Below are 23,079 nucleotides of genomic sequence, written 5' to 3' on the forward strand. Positions count from 1 at the left end.
ATCTGACTTTATTTGCCACTTCTATTCCTGAGTTCATAGAGATTTTCTCCTTTCTCTCTATCTTGACATTTTTTGTAATAATTTTTGTTTTATTCCTATTTATCTTCAACCCAGCAAGTTTCCCAAATTTTTCGATTTTTAGTATCCATCTTTGAATGGATTCTACTGGATTTTCCATAATACAGACCACATTGTCTGCGAAAGCTAAAGTTTTGTATTCTTCCGTTCTAATTTTAAGACCTTTTAGTTCTTTGTCATTTCTTAAATCTTCTAACAGGACTTCTAGCACTAAGATAAACAATAAAGGGGACAGGGGGCACCCTTGTCGCACCCCTCTTTCTATCTCAATATTTTCTGTGTGCAGGCCATTTACTAGTACTTTTGCTGTCTGTCTTGAATAAATTGTCTTAACTGCGCTTAATATAGAGTAGCCAATATCCAACTCCTTTAACATTAGATATAGGAAGTCCCAGTTTGTTTGATCGAAAGCTTTTTCTACATCAAGAAAAAGCAATCCTACTTCCTTTTGGCGGTTTTTCTCATAGTACTCTATAACATTAAGTATTGTCCTTACATTGTCTCTCATTAGTCTGCCTGGTAAGAAGCCTCTTTGGTCTTCTCTGATTTTCCCATTTAGTAGTAGCTTAAATCTTTCAGCTAATATGCTTGTAAATAACTTACAATCGCAATTTAGCAGGGTGATGGGCCGGTAGTTTTTAAGTTGTGTAGCCTCTGTGTTTTCTTTATGTATTAGCGATATATAACCTTCATGCCAGGTCTCCGGCATTTCTTCCCCACTCAGGATGCCATTCATTATTTCTTTCAAACAGTTAATTAGTTCTTCTCTAAAAGTTTTATAATACATTGCTGTCAGCCCATCCGGGCCCAGGGCCTTATTGTTGGCCATCCTCTTTATTGCTCTTACTATTTCATCCTCTTCTATTGGTTTGTTTAATGATTCTCTTTCTATATCTGATATTTTAGAAACTTTTTGGTCTAAAATATACTTCATGATATCCTCTTTTGTAACTTCATCTTTTTTGTACAATTTTTGGTAGTATTTTCTGAATTGATCTGCAATCTCTCTTTCTTTTGTGTAGATCTTACCTTCTTCTATTATTTGTGTTATGAACTTTTGTTGTCTTCTCTTCGCCAACTTACTTGCCAGGAATTTGCCTGGCTTATTGGCCTTAGCAAAAAATTGGGCCTTTAAATATTTCAATTTTCTGGCCATTTGAATTATCTGTGCCTCGTTCACTTCCTTCCTTAACAATTCTATTTCTAATTGAAGTTTTTTATTTCCTGGTCTTTTCTTTAGTGTGTCTTCTTTAGCTTTTAGCTTCTCTACCAATTTTTCCTGTTCCTCTTTTCTTTTTTTGCTTTTGATGGCTCCTTGCTGTATTAGATGTCCCCGGATAACCGCCTTGCTAGCGTCCCACACTATTCCTAACTTAGTTCCTTTGCCCATATTGTTCTCGAAATATTCCTTTAATATGTTCTTATTATGTTTTATGTCCTCCTCTGATTGTATTAGCCAGTCATTTAATCTCCATCTTTTCTCTTTGTAACTAATTACCATTTCGAGCTTCAGTGGACAGTGGTCCGTGAGCGTTCTAGGCATTATTGTTATCTTCTTGGTTTTTATAACTAAAGATTTGGACATCCAGCACATGTCGATACGAGACCATGTCTCGTGTCTATTTGAAAAGAAAGTGTAATCCCTTGCTTCTGGGTTCAATGTTCGCCATATGTCTTGGAGATGGAACTCTTTTTGTATCTGTATAAAGGCTGCTGGTAGGTTCCCTCCTTTCGGGTCCCCCCCTCTCGTTCTCTTTCCGGATCTGTCTATTTTGTTATCCAATACTCCATTAAAGTCCCCTAGAATTATGATATTTTCCATCCTATGTTCCGTTAGTTCTTTCTTTAGGGCTTTAACATAGTTGGACTTAGCTCCGTTGGGGGCATATATATTACATATAAGTACATTTAACCCCTTTACTTTGCATTTCACACCTACCATCCTCCCATCACTATCCTTAAAAGCCAATTCGGGTTCCAGATTTTCTTTAATATATAATGCCACCCCTCTCTTTTTTTTGGGCACTGATGAATAAAATAGCTTTCCTAGATATTTATTTTGCAGGTGTGCAGAGTGTTTTTGCATGATGTGCGTTTCCTGCATCACTACTACGTCGGACTTTAAACTCTTAAACATATTGCTTATTAATTTCCTTTTATTCGGGCTGTTCAGCCCGTTAACATTATTCGATATAATTTTAAACGCCATCATCCAATTTTATATCTAATAAGTCCTTAGTCACTATGTCCTTCATTCCTTGTTTGCAATAATCCTCTGGGGAGGTTTCTCTGGCTCTTTTTTCACCTTTATTCCTTTTGGTTGGGTCTAGTGTATTTGTTATCTCCATATCTTGTCTATCCGCTTCTCTCTCTTCTTCCCTGGGTGGTTGTCTTCCCGCTTTCTTTTTTTTGTCCTCTTGGTCTTCTTTAATTTTTTGGTAAAAAATCTTGGCTTTTTCTACCGATGTTATCCATTGTTTTTCTTCATTGTAGGTAGCCATTATGCCCTCTGTCCTTTCCCATCTAAATTTTATATGTAACTTTTTTAATTCATCTGTTAGAAAATAGTATTGTTTTCTTTTACTCAAGTCCGAGATTGATATTTCCTTTAAGATGATCACTTTCTTGCCTTTGTAAGTTGTAGGTTCTCTGGTATTATTTTTTATAATTTGGTCCCTTAGATGTTTTCTTGCTAGGTGGGCCACGATGTCTCTTGCCGTCCCTTTCTTTTTTGCATACATCGTTTGCACTCTGTACACTCTGTCTATATTTTTGTCCATCTCTTGAGTCGACACATCTAGAATCTTTGCTGTAATTTCAATTACTGTATTCCTTAGGTTGTCTTGTTCATTTTCTTCAATGTTCCTAATTCTGATTTGATACTCTGTTTCGTTTCTATCTGTTCTTTCTTGCATTTTATTTATTTTTTCAGTTAGCTCTTCCAATTTGTCCACTCTTTTATTTATTTTTTCCACAGTTTTCTTCTGTGCCACATTTTCCTTTTTTATGTCATTGATTTCTTTTTGCATTGTATTCATCTCTGTTTTGACAGCCTGTATTTCTTCTTTAATTTCCTCTCCTAGTTTCCCCATTTCATCTTTTATCATCTTCTCCAATTTGGATTCCATCTTCTTTTGGGATGCTTGTATTTTTTCTTGTGTCTCTTGTAATTTTCCTTGTGCCTCTTGGATTTTAATTAGCTCTGCCATTATGCCCGCAGTGGATGACTCTTCTTGGGCTTTCTCAACTTTTTCCCCTATCATTTTCTGTAGTTTTTCTCCCTGTAGGGAGTGTCTTCTTCCTTGTGGCAATTTATTACCTTTTGTTGCTAGCATTTGTTCCATCTTTTCCCCTTTTATATTGCGGGTCCTCAGTAGTTAGTATATTCCCAATCGAGTTTGCTGTCAGTTCTAACTTCCTTATTTATTTGTTTAATTTAGTTATTCCTTCCAGCCTTCACCAAGTTTGCGTTCTTCTTATCTGGCTATGCCTGGTTTCCAACACTTCTATTTCGCCTTCCCGTCCTATTTCTTTGTCTAGTATATTCTTCTGGTTATTCCTGCTTCTCTTCTTTCTTCTTTCTTTACAACCAAGTGTAGAGCCCTACATCTACTTTTACAATGGTCTATTCACAATGATTACAATCATCATCAATTTTATCAGGTGCTATTACGCTTTAAAATGCTTTAAAGTGCTATTCCAGTTATTCAATTGCGCTAGCTCCTACTATATATTGTCACGATTACATACAGCCATTCATTACACAGGTCTTTTTGGGAGTATCGTACATATGAGATATGACATATAACCTATAAAAATTTACCTTACTCAGTATAACTTAATTTAATATATTGAGAGTTTAATTAAATATAAGTGCCATTAAATACAGTTACATATATTAAACAAATTCAATCTTAATATGTTTAGGTATTAATTTTAAACCTATTTATTGAACTGGGTTGATTACCTTTGCTGTTTTCTTCTCTCTTTTTTTTTCTTCGTCAGGGTTAGCTTCCAGCTTCACTCTCCTCACTCTACTCTCCCAGTAGCTTGGTAGTGTGTAAGTTAGTAAATTAGCGGAGAGGAGTGTCAGCAGCCTACCGCCTCCATTAAGCTTCACAGGCTCCAACTTTGCAGTTTTCTCCTTATTCCCCCCACACCAAGGTTGCTTCCAATCCGGTGTTTGTTATTCTCTTCTACTGCTCTCCGTAGTAGTGGTGTAGTAGTTTGGCCTTCCTCAGTTCTCTTTCCTCTCTCTTTAGTGATCTTCGTCTTGCTGTGCTGTGTTTTTTGTTGCCTTTTGTCCTTCTAGCTTCGTTTCCCTTTATTTCTTTTTCAGCTTTTCAGCTTTTTGGCTTTGTTCCAGCCTTCCCTTCCTTCCTCAGCCTTTTCGACTCTTTCCAGCCTTCCCTTGCTTTTGTGGCTCCTCCGACTGCTTTGGCTTATTTTTTATTTACTCTTCTCAGCAGCTTCTATGGGTAACTTATTTCAATAAATTCTTCTTCTTCCTTTTTTCCTCTGTTTCCCTTATCTCTCTTGCATTCTTCTTTCTTTTTGCAGTTAAGTAATTAAATAGTTTATGGAGGCAGTAGGCCGCATGCCGTTCCTATTAGGTTGGCGTCCTCGTCCCGGGTCTTATCTTATCTTCAAGGTTGTTGCTGCTAGCAGGGTTCCTACCAAGGTCCCTTGCCGCTTGTGTACCTTGAAAGAAGTGCCAACACGACCTTGTCCATCGTCGTTGGGGGGAAATATTGGTCCCCCGACCCTGTGGGAGAGGTTTACAGCTCTGAGCTTCAGGAGCTTCAGCAAGCTGCTGCAGCCTCCATGCTTGCCTCCACCGGAAGTAGAGGCAGACTATGTTTAGGGCACCTTTTCTAGCCCCTTCCCCATGTGGGGTGAGCAGAGTGGATCCTCAAAAGGGCTGCTCAGTCATGGATACAGCTGCCGAACTACTCAACTGCCTCGGACCTTGATGTAGAATGTCTAAGTTCGTATCCACCACCCATGTGCCAGTCTGTGACTAGGGCAGTGATGGGCAACCTTTTGAGCTTGGTGTGTCAAAATTCACCAAAAAAACAAACATAACTCAGGTGGGGTGTCACTTTGAGAAAAAACCCATAATTGTCGAAGGCTTTCATGGCCGGAATCACTGGGTTGTAGGTTTTTTCGGGCTATACAGCAATGTTCTAGAGGCATTCCCTCCTAACGTTTCGCCTGCACTAACAAGCCTCACCAAACATCTGCCAGGCCATCAAATGCTAATCAAGGTGGTCAGTTGAAACATTCACACCTAGCTCCAATGGACAAGAGTTCTTTGTCCCATCCTGGTCATTCAGAGATATATAAACCCTTTCCCCTAGTTCCAACAGACCTCACAACCTCTGAGGATGCTTGCCATAGATGCAAGCGAAACATCAGGTGAGAATGCCTCAAGAACAAAGCCATATACCCTGAAAAAACCTACAACAACCAAACCCATAATTTCATGATATTTATAGATCAAATAAAAAAATGTATAATTGCAATATATAACTGTATTTAATAAACCAAAAACTAATTATTTAACTTACCTGCTTAGTTATTTCTTTGTTCATCCCCAGTTTCTATTGTTGGTTTTGATATTATTTAATGTATGTGGGGTGCTGTGAACTAAGATAAGTGAGGGGGAGGGGGAATCCTTTAACTAACCTGCCTATTAGTGGTGAGAAATGGCACCATAGCACAGGCCCTCGCCTCTCCCAACCTACCCCTTGACTTATCTCATTAATGATGGTCAATTAGAAATCCATAACACCCCAGAACGGTAGATTGGAAGATGGTTGCTGTGGTTATGGGGTTGCTAGTAGTGGTGATCATAGGGCCCCCAGAGATGTGTCCCCTGTAGCATTCCACTGCTCCCTGCTCTGCCGGCCAGAAGCGAAGTCAAAGATCCCCTAACAGCCTAACTGGAAGTCCCAGAACTTGACATTCTGTGTCAGAGTTCTGTTATTTTGGCCTACAGACCTCTGGCACAGAGTGTCTACACTACACTATAGCAAATGTTTCATCCTCGGCTCCTGAACCTGGCTGTGCAGGAGCCCCACACAGTCTTCACAGAGAGAGGTTCCTCGGGTTTTGGCCCCATCATGAGAAGAAAGGAAAGCTTAGAGAAGACAATTATGTTGGGGAAAATGGAAGGAAAAAGAGGGACCGACCAAGGGCAAGATGGATGAATGGCATCCTTTAAGTGACTGGATTGACCTTGAAGGAGCTGGGGGTGGTGACAGCTGACAGGGAGCTCTGGCGTGGGCTGGTCCATGTGGTCACAAAGAGTCGGAAACGACTGAATGAATGAACAGCAACAATATATATGAGAACTTAATAATCTTCTCCTATGGAGATCATAAGATTGGAAGAGCCTCCAAGGATTATCCGATCTCAGCCCCTTTTGCCATGCAGGAAGGCACCATCAAAGCCCTCCCAACAGGTGGCTAGCCAGTCATATAAATGATAGATATGATTGATATATATATATGATATCACAAAATCCTAGTGTTGAAAAGGAACCCAAGATCTATACAGATTTGAACTCTCCGCATTTCCAGGTAAGAAAAAAATAGGAACCTTAGGATGAGGAAACAATCTGTCTCTGGGCAAGACCTTGGGCAGCCACAAGAGTTTCTCAACTAATTTATTTTCTGTGGCATGTATACACTTGATGGGGAACAGCTGGCACACTCACCTGCTCATTATCCTTCACTGCCTCTCCTTCAACAAGGTTGGTGTTGGAGACCCTGTCCCACCGCCTCTTGATGGTCCGGAACAGGAACTTTTCAACCTCTTGCTCAGGGAGGATATTTGGGTCCCAAAGCAACTGGTCTTCATTTTCATATACTGCTAGAGAAAAGATTATCGGATGAAATTCCACTTGGTGAGACAACACTCCACGGGGAAGGGATCTTGGAGCCTTAATAGAACATAAGCAGAACATGAGCCCACAGTATGATGCAGCAGTGAAAAAAGCCAACGCAATTATAGGTTAGTGTTTAGTAGAGATGTGCAAAGCAATTAAAATCCAATTAGTAACATTGTTTTGGAGATTTCGATGGCTTCTGCTTCATTTTGTAAAGATCTGGAGGGATCTTAACTCATTTCATAGACCAAAGCTTTATAATTGTTTCGTTAAGATTTGTTCCATTAATGGAAATTGGAAAAATTTCAAGGCTCATTTCTCTTTCACGGCTCTCAGGATGAAACTTGGCACACTTGTAAGCAACATTTATGACTTTAAACCTACAATGTTACAGAACGTTTTGGTCATCCACTGATTTTTAGGAAATTTGTAAAACTAACTGGGGACTAACTGCCAGGAAAACTCACTGTGTATAACAAACACTCTCTTCCAACAACCTAAAAGACTGCTTTATACATGGACCTCACCAGATGGTCAACACCGAAATCAGATTGACTACATCCTTTGCAGCCAAAGGTGGCGGACATCCATCCAGTTGGTGAAAACAAGACCTGGGGCTGACTGTAGCACAGATCACGAACTTCTTATTGCTCAATTTAGAATAAAACTAAAGAGGTCAGGGAAAATACACAGACCAGTTAGATATGATCTCACTAACATTCCTAGCGAATATGCAGTGGAAGTGAAGAACAGTTTTGAAGGACTAGATTTAGTAAACAGAGTCCCAGAAGAACTATGGGCAGAAGTCCGCGACATTGTTCAGGAGGCGGCAGCAAAGTACGTTCAAAGAAAAAGAAAACCAATAAAGGCAAAATGGTTGTCTGCTGAGACACTGGAAGTAGCCCAAGAAAGGAGGAAAGCAAAAGGAAACAGTGATAAGGGGAGATATGCCCAGTTAAATGCGCAATTCCAGAGGTTAGCCAGAAGAGATAAGGAACTATTTTTAAATAAGCAATGCATGGAAGTGGAAGAAGACAACAGAATAGGAAGGACACGAGATCTCTTCCAGAAAATTAGAAACACTGGAGGTAAATTTCAGGCAAAAATTGGTATGATAAGAAACAAAGATGGCAGGGACCTAACAGAAGCTGAAGAGATCAAGAGAAGGTGGTGAGACTATACAGAAGATCTGTATAGGAAGGATAATAATATCCAGGATAGTTTTGACGGTGTGGTGAATGAATTAGAACCAGACATCCTGAGGAGTGAGGTTGAATGGGCCTTAAGAAGCATTGCTAACAACAAGGCAGCAGGAGACGACGGGATTCCAGCTGAACTGTTTAAAATCTTAAAAGATGATGCTGTCAAGGTGATGCATGCCATATGCCAGCAAATATGGAAAACACAAGAATGGCCATCAGACTGGAAAAAATCAACTTATATCCCCATACCAAAAAAGGGAAATGCAAAAGACTGCTCAAACTTCCGTACAGTGGCCCTTATTTCTCATGCCAGTAAGGTAATGCTCAAGATCCTGCAAGGAAGACTCCAGCAATACATGGAGCGAGAGTTGCCAGATGTTCAAGCTGGGTTTAGAAAAGGCAGAGGAACGAGAGACCAGATTGCCAATATCCGCTGGATAATGGAGAAAGGCAGGGAATTTCAGAAAAACATCTATTTCTGCTTCATTATTCTAAAGCCTTTGACTGTGTGGATCATAATAAATTTTGGCAAGTTCTTGATGGGATGGGCATACCAAGCCACCTTGTCTCTCTCCTGAGGAATCTGTACAAGGACCAAGTAGCAACAGTAAGAACTGACCACAGAACAACAGACTGGTTCAAGATTGGGAAAGGCGTACGGCAAGGCTGCATACTCTCACCCAACCTTTTTAACTTGTATGCAGAACACATCATGCGATGTGCGGGGCTTGAGGAATGCAAAGCTGGGGTGAAAATTGCTGGAAGAAACATTAACAACCTCAGATATGCAGATGACACCACTCTGATGGCCAAAAGCGAGGAGGAGCTGAGAAGCCTTCTAATCAAGGTGAAAGAAGAAAGCACAAAAGCTGGGTTGCAGCTAAACATTAAAAAAAAAACCAAGATCATGGCAACAAGAATGATTGACAACTGGAAAATAGAGGGAGAAAATGTGGAGGCCGTGACAGACTTTGTATTTCTAGGCACAAAGATTACTGCAGATGCAGACTGTAGCCAGGAAATCAGAAGACGCTTACTTCTTGGGAGGAGAGCAATGTCCAATCTCGATAAAATAGTAAAGAGTAGAGACATCAGATTGGCAACAAAGATCCGCCTAGTTAAAGCCATGGTATTCCCTGTAGTCACCTATGGATGTGAGAACTGGACCTTAGGGAAGGCTGAGCGAAGGAAGATAGATGCTTTTGAAGGATACTAGAGACAAAGTTGAAGTACTATGGCCACATCATGAGGAGACAGCAAAGCCTAGAGAAGACAATTATGCTGGGGAAAGTGGAAGGCAAAAGGAAGAGGGGCCGACCAAGGGCAAGATGGATGGATGGCATCCTTGAAGTGACTGGACTGACCTTGAAGGAGCTGGGGGTGGTGACGGCCGACAGGTAGCTCTGGCGTGGGCTGGTCCATGAGGTCACGAAGAGTCGGAGACGACTGAACAAATGAACAACAAACTGGGGACACAGAAGCCTCATGATCAACAAAAAATACTGGAGGTCTTTGGAGGGATTAATAGGAGTTGTAGTTCACCTACAACCAAGGCGCACTATGAACCAAAACAATGTTGGATCTGGATCAAATTTGGCATGCATACCCAATATGACCAAATTTGAATACTGATGAGTTTTGAGGGAATTGACCAGGACATTTTGGAGTTGTAGATACTGGGATTTATAGTTCACCTGCAAACAACGAGCACTAATTGGACCTAACCTGGCACAAAAAGCCCCGATGACCAGCAAAAAATACTGCAAGTGTTTGGGAAAATTCACAGAGAGTGCTGTGGACCCAAACACTGATGGATTTGGACCAAACTTGGCTCATAGACCTTTAGTAATCAAATTGAAATTTGATTAATAAAGGGGTTTGGGGGAAAGTGACCTTGCTCTCTGGGAGGACCTCCACCAATGATAGACCTGGACCAAACTTGTCACACAGAACCCCATGACTAACTCCATCTATGGGAGCGATTTAAGGGGACTGACTCACCTTGTGTGTGGGGGGGTGTAGTTTACCCTAAAGCCAGGGAACTGTAGGGTAAACTACAACCCCACCCATGATGCATGTAGAGCAAACTTGCCCAACATAACAAACTTTAAGCTATTAAGGCTTATTCCTTGGCTTTGCAAGCAGCCAAGAAAGCATTCTCGAATGCCCGCATAGCATCAGCAGCAAATAGACCATCTGAGTTTTTCCAAGTTGTTGGGAGCTCCTCCGGCCTTCTGAGTTGGGGGGCTTCCTGATGACTCGACAACTCAGTATGGTGATTTTACGCACCATTTTGCAGGCAAAGTTGCTCAGATACATTTTGAGCTGGACATCAGTTTAAATGCAGTGACAAATGAGGTAACTGAGATGCCTGTCTGTTCGATCTTATGGGATTTTTTCATCTTGTTTTTCCTGATGATGTGGAGAGGATCCTTGGGACTGTGAGAGTGACCACTTGCGCTCTGGATCTCTGCCCTTCGTTACTAGTTAAAGTGGCCAGAGAGGGGTTGTTGGGACTGGCTTGTTGCCATAGTAAATGGTTCTTGGGGCCAGGGGAAATTCCCGTCTTGCCTCAAGCAGACGGTGGTAAAACCTCTACTAAAAAAGACTTCCCTTGACCCGACCATATGTAACAACTACAGACCAATTTCCAACCTCCCTTTTCTGGGCAAGGTTCTGGAGCAGGTGGTCGCCTCGCAGCTCCAGGGATTCCTCGATGACACTGATTTTCTGGATCGTTCACAGTCTGGCTTCAGGTCTGGACACAGTACTGAGAAAGCTTTGGTCACCTTGGTGGATGACCTCGGCAGGGAACTGGACAGGGGAAGTGTGTTCTCTTGGATATCTCAGTACTTTTGATACCATCGATCATGGCACCTTTCTGGGGAGACTCGCTGGGATGAGACTTGGGGGCACAGTTTTCCTCAAGGGTCATTCCCAGTCGGTGAAGCTGGGGGACACCTGCTCAGACCCCTGGCCTTTAACCTGTGGGGTCCTGCAAGGATCTATTTTGTCCCCCATGCTATTCAATATCTACATGAATCCACTGAGAGGTCATCCGGAATTTTGAGTATGGTGCCACGTCTATGCACCCAACTCCACTATTATTTTCCACCTGAATCCAAGGAAGACCTTTGGATACTAGACCAGTGTCTGGCTGCTGTAGCAATCTGGATGAGGATGAAAAAGCTGAAGATTAAGCCTGACAAGACAGAGGTCCTCCAGGTCAGTCGCTCATCTGATGGGAGTATTGAATGGCAACCTAGGTTGGATGGGTTGCACTCCCCCTGAAATCACAGGTCCACAGTTTGGGGGTTCTCCTGGACTCAGTGCTGACAATGCACAGGTGTCGGTGGTGGCCGGGAGGGCATTCACACAAAACTCATATGCCAACTGCGACCATACCTCATGAAGTCGTACTTGACTATGGTTGCCCATGCCTTATTTACCTCTAGATTGGACTACTGCAATGCACTCTACGCGGAGCTATCCTTGAAGATGGCCTGGAAACTACAACTTGTCCAACGCTCGGTGGCCAGATTAATAACGGGGGCAAATTACAGGGAGCAGACAACCCCCCGTTTAACGAGCTCCATTGGCTGCTGTTTATTTTCTGGTCCCAATTCAAGGTATAGGTTATCACCTATAAAGCCCTAAATGGTTTGGGACCCACCTACCTTCATGACTATATCTCCCTCCATGAACCTGCCTGATCCCTCCAATTCTTGGGGAAGGTTCTCCTTTCACCCCTGCCATTATCACAGATCCACCTGATGGAAAAAAGGGAGAGAGCTTTCTCCTCAGTAGCCCCCCAACTCTGGAACTCATTGCCTGGTGAGATTAAGCGAGCCCCCAAATTAGAAAGCTTTAGAAGGATCTCAAAACCTGGCTTTTCCATTGCGCTTTTGGAGAGTAATCATAGAATCTAATATTGCCACTCCCCCTCAAAGTTTGTCTTTATAGTACATTTCCACCCTCCTGTATGGTCCTTTTCACGATCCCATTTTTGATGAGCTTCTTCCTCACAAACAATCTGCTCCATCTCTATCTCACCCTGAGTTTTTAGCATTTATTATTTTATCCTGTGCATACAGTCCGCTCATTTTGATGGGTTTTATTGTAATTTTATATTGCTTATTGTATTTTTATGTTTTATGTATTTTATTATGCTGTTGTTTTGTGTTTTGATTTTATTTTATTGTATTGCGTTGTTGGGCTTGGCCTCATGTAAGCCGCCCTGAGTCTCCATTGGGGAGATGGTAGTGAGGTATAAATAAAGTTTATTATAAGAGGTATCCCCTTGAATTTCTGCACAACGAGGCAACATAAGCAAAGTTTCAGAAAGATTTGCTCAGCTACTCATTTTTAGGATTTTTTTATTTTAAAGATGTCTCTCAAGCATATGTCTTTCTCTCTTTACTACAAACTCCACAAAGAAACAGAGACACTGAGGGGAGGAGACCAGCCTTACAGAAAGCCATGTGACTGGCTGACAAAGAAAATTCAAGGAAATTTGAATGACTTCATGGATGCCTATTAATTAGCAAGTTGTTTACCTAAAGGTTGGTTCAGGCAACGTAACATTCAAATGAGAAACGAGGCCTGAGTTCTCTGGTTCTTGTTTCAAGTCAAGTCTTGGTTTGGGATTCAAGTATCCTGGAAGTTTTCTATGTTCTTGTTTCTGTGTTCCTGCTCAAGTTTTACTAAGTATTTCATTTGCTTGTAGACTTATGCTGTGTGATTTCTTGGCTCTTCCTGGGCTGTTTTACCTTGGGATCTGCTTGAGACATTTGGTTATCACCTATTGTTAACCTTTTTTTGAATTATACATCTTCTTTCTTTATTCCTGATTTTTCATATATTTTATGTGTTTTTACAATAAACTGTTTGCTTATACTCTGGACTCTTGTGTGGTGCTGTGGTCATGGGTGTTTCCAGGCCTGGGGTGCAACAGAATCATATAAATCTCCTAAATATATGAAATAGACCTCCGAAGCTTTGCAATGTATTTGACGTTTGAGTTGAAACAGTTCTTTTGAAAGGGATGGATCAATAGAAGTCTGGTGTCGAGACTGAGGTAACAAAGTATTCCTATCTTTTTCACTATGTTGATGTAAACTGAGGAGGGGAACTGTTGCCTGGTACTGAGGCCCAACCATAATCTCCTGCAAATTAAAACAAATTGAAACAAAAAAGGGAGAATGCGTCTATTTTACATTTTCTTGAGAGAATGCATCAACTATTTGCTTCCTGGAATGGAGTTCAGGGCTGATTTGCTTCAGGACCCCTTCCTTTCTCTTTTCAGCAGTTCACTATATCCACAAAACGCTAATCCAGCCCCGCATTACAGACAAGTTTGATTTTCTTCCTTTCAGCCTTCTCTACGGTCAAGTTTTTACAACCATAGATTAAACATTGGAAATACACTGGTGTTGATGATCCTAACTTTGGTATTCTGATGTATCTTTACCCTTTGGGATTTTTAAAAATAGCTTTTATTTGATATAATTTGAATATAAAATATCCAAGTAAAGTGGGGGAACATAGTATTAAGCAGAAAAGTAGGAAAGTAAAGAGATAGACATGTTTATATAAAAAGAGAAAAAATGTGAAAAACTAAGAGCAAAAAAGTATATATATCCACATAAAAAAAGGTCCGATGACTTCCTTCTAATCCTACACAGGTTTCAACTTTATTTTTTTTAATATAATCTTTATTAAATTTTCCAAGTTAACATGTAAAATATAGAATTTTTAGACTCGTGTATTAAAATAGATGTGATCTGATATATAATGGAAAACCCGAAAAAGAAGAATTGTGTTAACTAGAAGCAAAAAGAGAGAGATAAAGAGCTCTAGTAATGAGCTAGAAAGGTAAGATCAGAGTATAAAGAAGGAAAATAGAAATATAGAATAGCCCATAGCCTAGTTAAAAGTCAGAGTGATAGATGTTGTCGACTTACTGGGATCAACCCGAGGTCTGCACCACCTTCTTTCTTCCTTTTCTTTTCTTTCTTGTTTCTCCTCAACTTCTTTTTCTTTTTCTTCCTTCCATCTTTCTCTTTGTCAATTAGATTAGAATCTTCTTGTTTTTATGTCTGAAATAGTCCATCACCACTTGCCAGTTCGTTTCTCTCATATTTATCCCTTTGCTTTTTGATATTAAAAAGGTAAGTCTGTCCATGTTTTGAATTTCTAAGATTTTTGTTAATCTTTCGTTTTCATCTGGAATTTCCATCTTTTTCCATCTCCTAGCGTAGCAGATCCTTGCTGCTGCCATCATCAAAAAGAGGATCTTGTCTGTATTTTTTTCTATCTTCAGATCATGTATCCCCAATAGAAAAAATTCTGCTTTCCATGGTATTTTAATTTTTAATATTTCTTGTAATTCTTTTTGTACCTCTCTCCAGTATTGTTTTGCCTTTTTGCATGTCCACCAAAGATGAAAATATGACCCCTCTTCTTCCTTACATTTCCAACAATCCGTGTTGGAGTTTCTACTGCATTTCCCCAGTTTTTTCGGGGTCATGTACCAATGATGGGCTATCTTTAACCAATTTTCCTTCAGGTCAATGGCATAGCAGTATTTTAATTTTTCTCTCCAGATTTTTTCCCATTCTTCTTGTTTGATATTCCTTCTAATATTTTCATTCCATCTCTTTTTGTAGTTTTTTTCTTCTTTATTTTCCAATTTCCACTCCAGTAACTTTTTGTATACCTTTGTTATTAATTTCTTTCTTGAATCCATTATATTGTCCCAAAAGTTTTTTTCCTGATTAAAGCCAATCTTCTTATCATTTTTGTACTTCTCTTTTATGGTCCAATATTCTAGCCATGAGACTTTTTGGTTCACTGTATTCAATTCTTCCTGAGATTTCAATATTATATCCTCTCCTTCTTTTTTTAATAGATCTTTGTATTTTATCCATTCATGCCATCCTGTACATCGCCTCTGCCCTGCCTCCAGGGGGGATACCCACATAGGGGTTGTATTATATAATTTATGTTTATATTTTTCCCATACATTTAATACCGTTGACCTTATGAAATGGTTTCCGAAATTCTTCTCGTTCTTTTTCCCTTTGTACCATATATAGGTGTGCCAGCCTTCTCTTAAGTCTGCACCTTCCAACATTAATAATTTTTTCTTTTCTAATTTTGCCCAATCTTTAGCCCAAAGTAGTTTCTAGATAAAGTTCAAAATATGGGGCTGCAAAACCACCTTTTTCCTTTCTTTCTGTCATATTGTTGTAACTAATCCTTGGTTTTTTATTTTTCCAAATAAATTTTTTGATGTCCTTATTCCAATCTTTTAATATTTTTTTATTCCGAATAATTGGTAGATTTTGAAATAGAAATAAGAGTTTTGGCAAAATATTAATTTTTACTATTGCAATTTGTCCCAACAACGATAAGTTTAAATTTTTCCATCTTTCCAGGTCTTTTCTTATCTCTTTCCATTTCTCTATATAATTATTTTGTAACAACTGTAAATTTTTTGATGTTAATATTATTCCCAAATATTTCAACTTTTTGATTATCTGTATATTCCACTTGTTTTTTATTTCTTCTTGTTCCTTTTTTTTGATGTTTTTAGTTATTGCCTTTGTTTTTTCCATATTAATTTTGAAGCCTGAGACCTTACCGAAATCCTTTATTGTTTTAATCCACTCCTCTAGATTCTTCTTCGGGTCTTCAATAACACAAATCACGTCATCCGCGTATGCTCGGATTTTGTATTCTTGTCCTTCTATCTTTGCGCCTGCCAATTTTCTTTCTTCTCTTATTTTATTTAGCAATACTTCTAATGTAAGGATGAAAATTAATGGCAATAAGGGACATCCCTGCCTCGTTCCTTTTCTAATTTCGATATTTTCTGTCTCTCTGCCGTTTACTAATACTTTTGCCTCCTGTTTTTCGTAAATCGCCTCAATTGCATTTTGGAAATAAAATCCTAGGTCCATCTCTCTCATTATAATTTTAAAGAACTTCCAGTTTACATTGTCGAATGCTTTTTCCGCATCTAAAGCTAAAAGCATTACTTTATTTTGGTGTTTGTTTTCGTAATATTCGATTAGGTCTATGATCGTTCTCACATTTTCGCTTTGGTATCTGTTAGGCAAAAAGCCGGCCTGCTCTTCTTTTATATATTCATCCAACAATTGTTTTAATCTTTCCGCCATTATTAGACTGAAAATTTTATAATCAACATTCAACAATGAAATTGGCCTATAATTTTTGACTTGTTCTTTATCCGAATTCTCTTTGTGTATCAGGCAGATGTTTGCTTGCTTCCAAGACTCTGGGATTTCTTTATAGATTCTTATTTTGTTCAACATTACCTTTAAATATGGCATCAACTCCTGTTGTAAGGTCTTATAGTATATTGCCGATATCCCATCTGGACCTGGGGCTTTGTTCGGTTTCAATTTGTTTATTGCTTCTTTGATTTCTTTCTCTGATATTTCTTTATTCAGACTTTCTCTTTGTCCATCCGAAATTCTTTGGATCTTATGTTTAGATAAATATTGATATATCTCCTCTTCTTCTATGTTCTCTTCCTGATACAATTTCTTGTAGAATTTGTAAAATTGTTCCCGAATCTCTTCTTCCTTAGTTATACTTTTTTCCTTGTCCATTAATTTCATGATGACTGTTGCCTCCTTTCTCTTCCTTAATCTATTTGCCAACCAGCGTCCGGGTTTGTTCGCATTCATAAAATAATTCTGTTTTATATATCTTAATTCCTTTTCCCTTTCTTCCTTTTCCAGCAGTTCTCTTTGTTTGTGTAGATGTTCTAGATTTTTCTTTGCTTCTTTATTTTGTGGGTTTATTTTTAACTTTCCGTCCTCTTTGTCAATTCCTTCCCATATCTTCTTCATTTTTTCCCTTTTTTCTTTGTTCTTTCTGCTCTTTTGTTGTATGAAATTTCCTCTCATAATGGCCTTGCTCGCCTCCCATAGTGTGAATATTTGTATTTCTGGACCTTCATTTATTTCAAAATATTCCTTTAATAATTTCCTATTCCTTTCTATATCTTCTTTCTTTTTTAATAGATTTTCGTCCAATCTCCATCTTCTTGTTTTTTCCATCATTCTTATTTCCAGTTCCATTGCGCAATGGTCCGAATTTACCCTGGGCAGAATTAGCACTTTTGATACATTTATTTGTAGGGATGCTGTTATCCACACCATATCTATTCTTGACCATTTTGGGTGTCTTGCTGAATAGTATGTGTAGTCTCTTTTTATTTCTAGTCCTCCATATATCTACCAAACACAGCTCCTGCATCATTTTTATCATTTATTTTGGTAAATCTCCCTTCTCTTCCTCCTTCTTTCCTACCTTTCTCTTTGTTCCGCTTCTATCCAATTCTCTGTTTAGTACCCTATTAAAATCTCCTAACATTAGCATCTGCTCAAATTCTTGTTCTTCTATATTTTTCTTCAACCTTTCCACAAATTTTGTCTTTGTATGATTCGGCGCATAAATATTACAAATAAGTATTTTTTTATTTTGTAGCCAAATATTCACCCCTAAGAATCTTCCTTCTTCATCTTTAAATGCTAGTTCAGCTCTTATATTCTTATCTATATATGTCACTAAACCTCTTTTTTTCTCTTGTGTTGATGCGTGAAATGTTTGCCCCAATTTTTTATTTTCTAGATGTTTTTGTGTGTCTACCCATGATGTGTGTTTCTTGCAATGCAATAACGTGATAATTCTTTTTCTTTAATTCATTAAATATTTTATTTCTTTTATTGGGGGAGTTCATCCCATTCACATTATTCGAGTATATTCTTAGATTCTTCAGCATATTTCTTTTTCTTCTACTACTTCTCTTGTTATCTGTTCTCTCTCTTCACCTTCTACTTGTCCTTCTTCTATTTCCTCTTCTTCTCTTATTTCTTCCTCTTCTTCTACGCTTTCCTCCTACTCCTCCGGGTCACTTAAGTCCAGTATTCCTGCACCTTCTTCTGAAAATCTCCTCATTTCTTCTTTTTCTGTGTCTTCTTCTTCTAATGAGTCTGCGTTTCTTCTTCTTTGTTCTTCCCTTTGTATGTTCTCCTTTTTCTCTCTCTCCTTCCATCCTTAGCCTATTTAGAAATTCTTTTGCACTTTCCTCACTTTTAATCCAGATTCTTTGTTCTCTATATGTCAACATCAGGCCTTCTTCTCTTTCCCACCTAAATCGTATTTTCTGTCTCTTTAGTTCTTCTGTCAGTGGCCCATATTTTCTTCTTCTTTTCAGGACTATTCCCGGAAATTCCTTTAATATAACTACTTTCTTTCCTTTATAGTATATCTTTTTCCTATTATTGAGTCTCAGCACATCATCTCTCGTTGTCTTTTTCACAAAATTCACTATTACATCCCGTGGGGTCTTGTTTCTCCTTGCGTAATTTGTATTAATTCTATATATTCTGTCTGTCCATTCCTGTATCCTTTGTCCAGTACACTCTAATAGTTCCGCCAGTATTTCTGTTACCTTCTCTCTTATATTCTCATCCGATTCTTCCTGGATATTTCTTAGTCGCAGTTGAAATTCCATCTCCTTAGCCTCTAATTCTTCCTGTTTGGTCTCCATCCGTACACTTTTAATTTCTAAATTCCTCATTTTCGTTTGTGTTTCTTCCTGTTCTTTCTTCATTCCTTTTTCCTCCCTCTTTAACTCTTTCACTTCTTGTTGCATTGTTGACATCTCCATTTTTAGTTTTCCTAATTCCTCTCTTATGTCCTTTTTCAGGTCTTACATCTGTTCTTGTGCAATTTTTTGATATATATCTTGCCTTTCTTTTATTGTCTTTACCTCTGTCTTCATGGTCTGGATTTCTGTCAGCACCTCCGTCATCATTTCTTTCAACATCTCCTTTAAATTTAACTCTTCCGTTACTGACAGCTTTCTTGGTGTCCCTTTTGTCTCCTTCCCCTCCTTCTCTCCTTTAAGCTTGTTTGCAGTCATTTTCTGAATCTTATTTTCCTTCCACCACTTTATGCCAATCCACTCTCTCATATAGTCTTTCTTCTTTAATTGTCAAATCTCTTCTTTCTATACTCCTTTAATACTTAAAAGAATTTTTAAAAAATATTTATTTATTTATTATATTTTTATTTTATTATTATTATTAATTTATTTTTTCCTATTATTTATTATTATTTTCTTTATTTATTTTTCTTCCCACTCCACTTTTTTCCCTTCTCACTTTGCACTTACTTCTTTGAATTTTGATTCTCTTATTCTAAGTCTTCCGCCTCCGTTTGACTCCTTTGGCTTCCTTGTCTTCCTCCGTCCTTTTTGCCGCTTTGTCGCTGTGTTGCCCTTCTTCCTGTTTGTTATCCTCTTCTCGCGAGATTGCTTTCCCTCTCCTTTCGCAGCTCTCGTTTTTCCTCGCGATATTTCTTCCTTCTTTCTTCCCGCTCTCGCGAGACTTCTCCCGAGAGTCTCCTACTGTCCTTCTCACGTTGTTTCCTACGTTATTTGCCTTATACTTCCTGGTTCTCCACTTAGCGTCACTTCCCGTCTTCTTACCTTCCCTCCTCCACGTGAGTCTCTGCCTCTCGTCCTTCACTGCTACCACAGTCCTCACGCCACACTCTCCGCACTGAAGTCCAAACAAAGCCGACTCAAGGTCAGTTTACCTTTCTGTTATCTTGTCTTGCCTTTCTTCTCTCCTCTTTTCTCCTCTTCACCTCCTTCCCCCCCCCCCCTTTTATCGACCCGGCTTTTGTACTTGTACTTAAGTTTATTTAAATTTAAATTTAAATTAGTTCCAATTAACAATTTCTCTTATTTAAATCAGGCTGCGCCCGAATATTTTGAGTATCCTTTCTTCTCTTTTTTTCTTTCTCTTTCTCTTTCTTTCTCTCCTTCGCTCCTCCTGCCGTTCTTAGTCCAATTATTAATTGTATCTCTTAAATTCGTGGACTCATAAATTCTTGTGTTCCAATGACTGTTTCACAATTTGATTTCTATTTGATTCCTCCTCCGTTTCTAATCTTTCTTTCCTTTCTTCCATCCTTCTTGGGATCTTTCTTTTCTTTTGAACAGAACGCTATGACCTCCTTCCAACCCCTCTTTCTTCCAGAATTTATTCGTTCTTTTCCTCCTTTCCCTCCTTACCTCCACTCTTCGGTTAAAAGTGCAGTCAGTCAGGGATTTGTGGGCGTTTGCCCACCACGATCGGAATGACCTGCCGTACCTTGGGGACCATGTACCGGGTCCTTTCAGGGCTCCTCTCTTGAGGAGAGGACCCCCTTTCGGACCGTCGGTTGGCCCCCCCTGGTTCCGCAGTTCCCCCCGCTTTGATCCACGGGAGAAAGGGAGCTGCTGCTCTACCCGGTCACTCCGTCGTGCACACACTTCAGCAGAGCGCTCAGTGCGTGCTGCTCCCCGCCATGTTCCTGCACCGGAAGTCTAGGTTTCAACTTTATTGTCTACTAGCTTGGGGACCCGGCGCTGCCTGGGTTATTAGAGAAAGTGGGTAATGGCGGTTCTGTATGCTGAGTTTGGTCTTTATTGGTCATTGGATGACAGTTGCATTGTTTTCAGGAAGTGAGTGAAGGTACTTGAAATCCCATCATCCATGGTCCACCCTCCTCCAAACAGCAGCAGGATATAGAGTGGATCATGGGGGCTCTGTGTGCCAAGTTTAGTCTTTATCAGTCATTGGATGAGGGTGGCAGTGGTTTCAGTAAGTGAGTGAAGGTACTGCAAGTCCCATCATCCAAAATCCATCCTTTTTTTATTAATTGATTTTTATAATTTCCAAAGGTTTACAGTGAAAGTGGGAGAACAATGTGATCGTTTTAGAGAAAGTTGGAAAAGGAAAGTGAAGTGTTGGGGATGGGGCGGGAAAGAAGGGGCAAGGGAGCGAGGGGAAAGGGAGGGGAAAGGGGGGAGACAAGAAAAGGAAGGAGGGGGAAGGGAGGGGAAGGGGGAGATGTGCTGCCTTCTGGTTCGTTCCACAGGGACAGGGGTAACTATGTGCATTTGCTTTTTCCTTGTGATGCAATTACCTTTCTCTGTATCGATTAGTTGGACCTTCATCCTTAGAGTTGGATCTGCATCTCTTCTTACATGAACTGTTTCAAAGGTCCCCAGTTCGTTCGCTTACTCTTAATCCTGTTGCCTATATAGTAAGATAAATTGTCCATACTCATATACTTTAAAATTTTATTTATCCAATCGTCAACTTGTGGAGGGTCTTTTTCTTTCCATCTTTGAGCAATTGTCATTCTTACTGCAGCTGAGATATAAAGAAACAATTTATCTTTGTTTTCGCTTAAATTCCAGTTTATAATGTTCAAAAGATAAAATTCTGGTTTGGGATCAAATTTCACTCCAAGGATTTTTTGTGTGTATTTATGTATTGTTATCCAGTACTTCTTAATTAACTTACATCCCCACCACAGATGAAAGTGGGTGCCCAGCTCCTTTTCGCATCTCTAACATCTGTTATTGTAGTTTTTACTGAATTTTGAGATTTGTAAGGGTGTCAGATACCAGCAAAAATATATCTTGTACCATCCTTCTACAATATTTGTGGCTTTCGTAAATCTTAGCTTCTTCTTCCAAACGTTCTCCCAGTAGTATTGGGTGACCTATATCTATGGCCCATTTCGTCATGTTTTCTTTTATTCTCTCTGTTTCCAAGTCCCATTCTAGCAGGGTCTGGTGAAGCGTTTTAACTAATTTTTGTTCTTTTCGCATTATCTTATCCCAGCTTGAATCATTGGAGTTGAACCCAATTTTCCAATCCTCTTTGAAACATTCTTTTGTTTGCCAGTAATGAAACCAGCTTATTTTGCTGTAAAAGTCTCTTATATCTTCTAGAGAAGGGGTCTTCAAACCTTTTAAACAGAGGGCCAGGTCACAGTCCCTCAAACTGTTGGAGGGCCGGATTATAATTTGAAAAAAACATGAACGAATTCCTATGCACACTGCACATATCTTATTTGTAGTGCAAAAAAAACCCAAACACTTCAAAACAATACAATAATTAAAATGAAGAACAATTTTAACAAAGATAAACTGATTAGTATTTTAATGGGAAGTGTTGGCCTGCATTTTGCTGATGAGATAGGATTGTTGTTGTTGTTGTGTGCTTTCAAGTCGTGTCAGACTTAGGTTGATTGTGAGCGAGGGCCAGGTAAAAGACCTTGGAGGGCCGTATCCGGCCCCCGGGCCATAGTTTGAGGACCGCTGTTCTAGAGGTTTTAACTCCCAAACGTTGTTGCATTTCTTTAATAATTTTGAGTAGGGGTGCCACTTCTCACATGGTATTTCTTTATTATGAAATGCTTCAGCGGGTGATGCCCACATGGGGGTTTCTTCATAGATATAGTGGTTTTTGAAATTGTTCCTAACCTTGGCTTTGCCATACCATATGTAGGCATGCCATCCTCTTCTAAGGTCCCACCCCTCTAGGGTTAGCAATTTTCGTTTTTGTAGAGTCGCCCACTCTCTAATCCAAGTCAAGGCACTCGCCTCAAAGTACAGTTGCAAGTTGGGAAGGGCAAGTCCACCCCTATTTTTTGCATCTGTCAAAATTTTGAATTTTATCTTTGGCTTTCTGCCGTTCCATATACATTTTGTTATATCCCTGTTCCATTTGGTAAAGTGTTTTCCTGATTTTAGTATGGGTATTGTTTGAAGCATGAATATCATTTTTGGGAAGACGGACATTTTAATCACCGCAATTCTGCCTAACAAAGCTAACTTCAGGTAATTCCAGTTGTCTAATTTCTTTTTGATATTTTTCCAGCTGTTCTCATAATTATCTTTAATTAGATGTGAGTTGGAGCTTGAAATGGTTATGCCCAGGTATTTAACTTTTTTGACAATTTCATATGCAATTATTTGTTGTAGTTTTGCATTTCTTTCTTTAGAGATGTTCTTTAGAGATT

General features: G+C 39.3%; 1 pseudogene; it reads right to left on the bottom strand.

Annotated features, from left to right (window-relative positions):
* Positions 1-6,121: 6,121 nt before the first annotated feature.
* The window catches only part of LOC137095596 (mesoderm induction early response protein 2-like), a 118,916-nt pseudogene continuing 101,958 nt past the window's right edge, over positions 6,122-23,079 (bottom strand).

Source organism: Anolis sagrei, chromosome Y, assembly GCF_037176765.1.
Source record: "Anolis sagrei isolate rAnoSag1 chromosome Y, rAnoSag1.mat, whole genome shotgun sequence".
Taxonomy (NCBI): Eukaryota; Metazoa; Chordata; class Lepidosauria; order Squamata; family Dactyloidae; genus Anolis; species Anolis sagrei.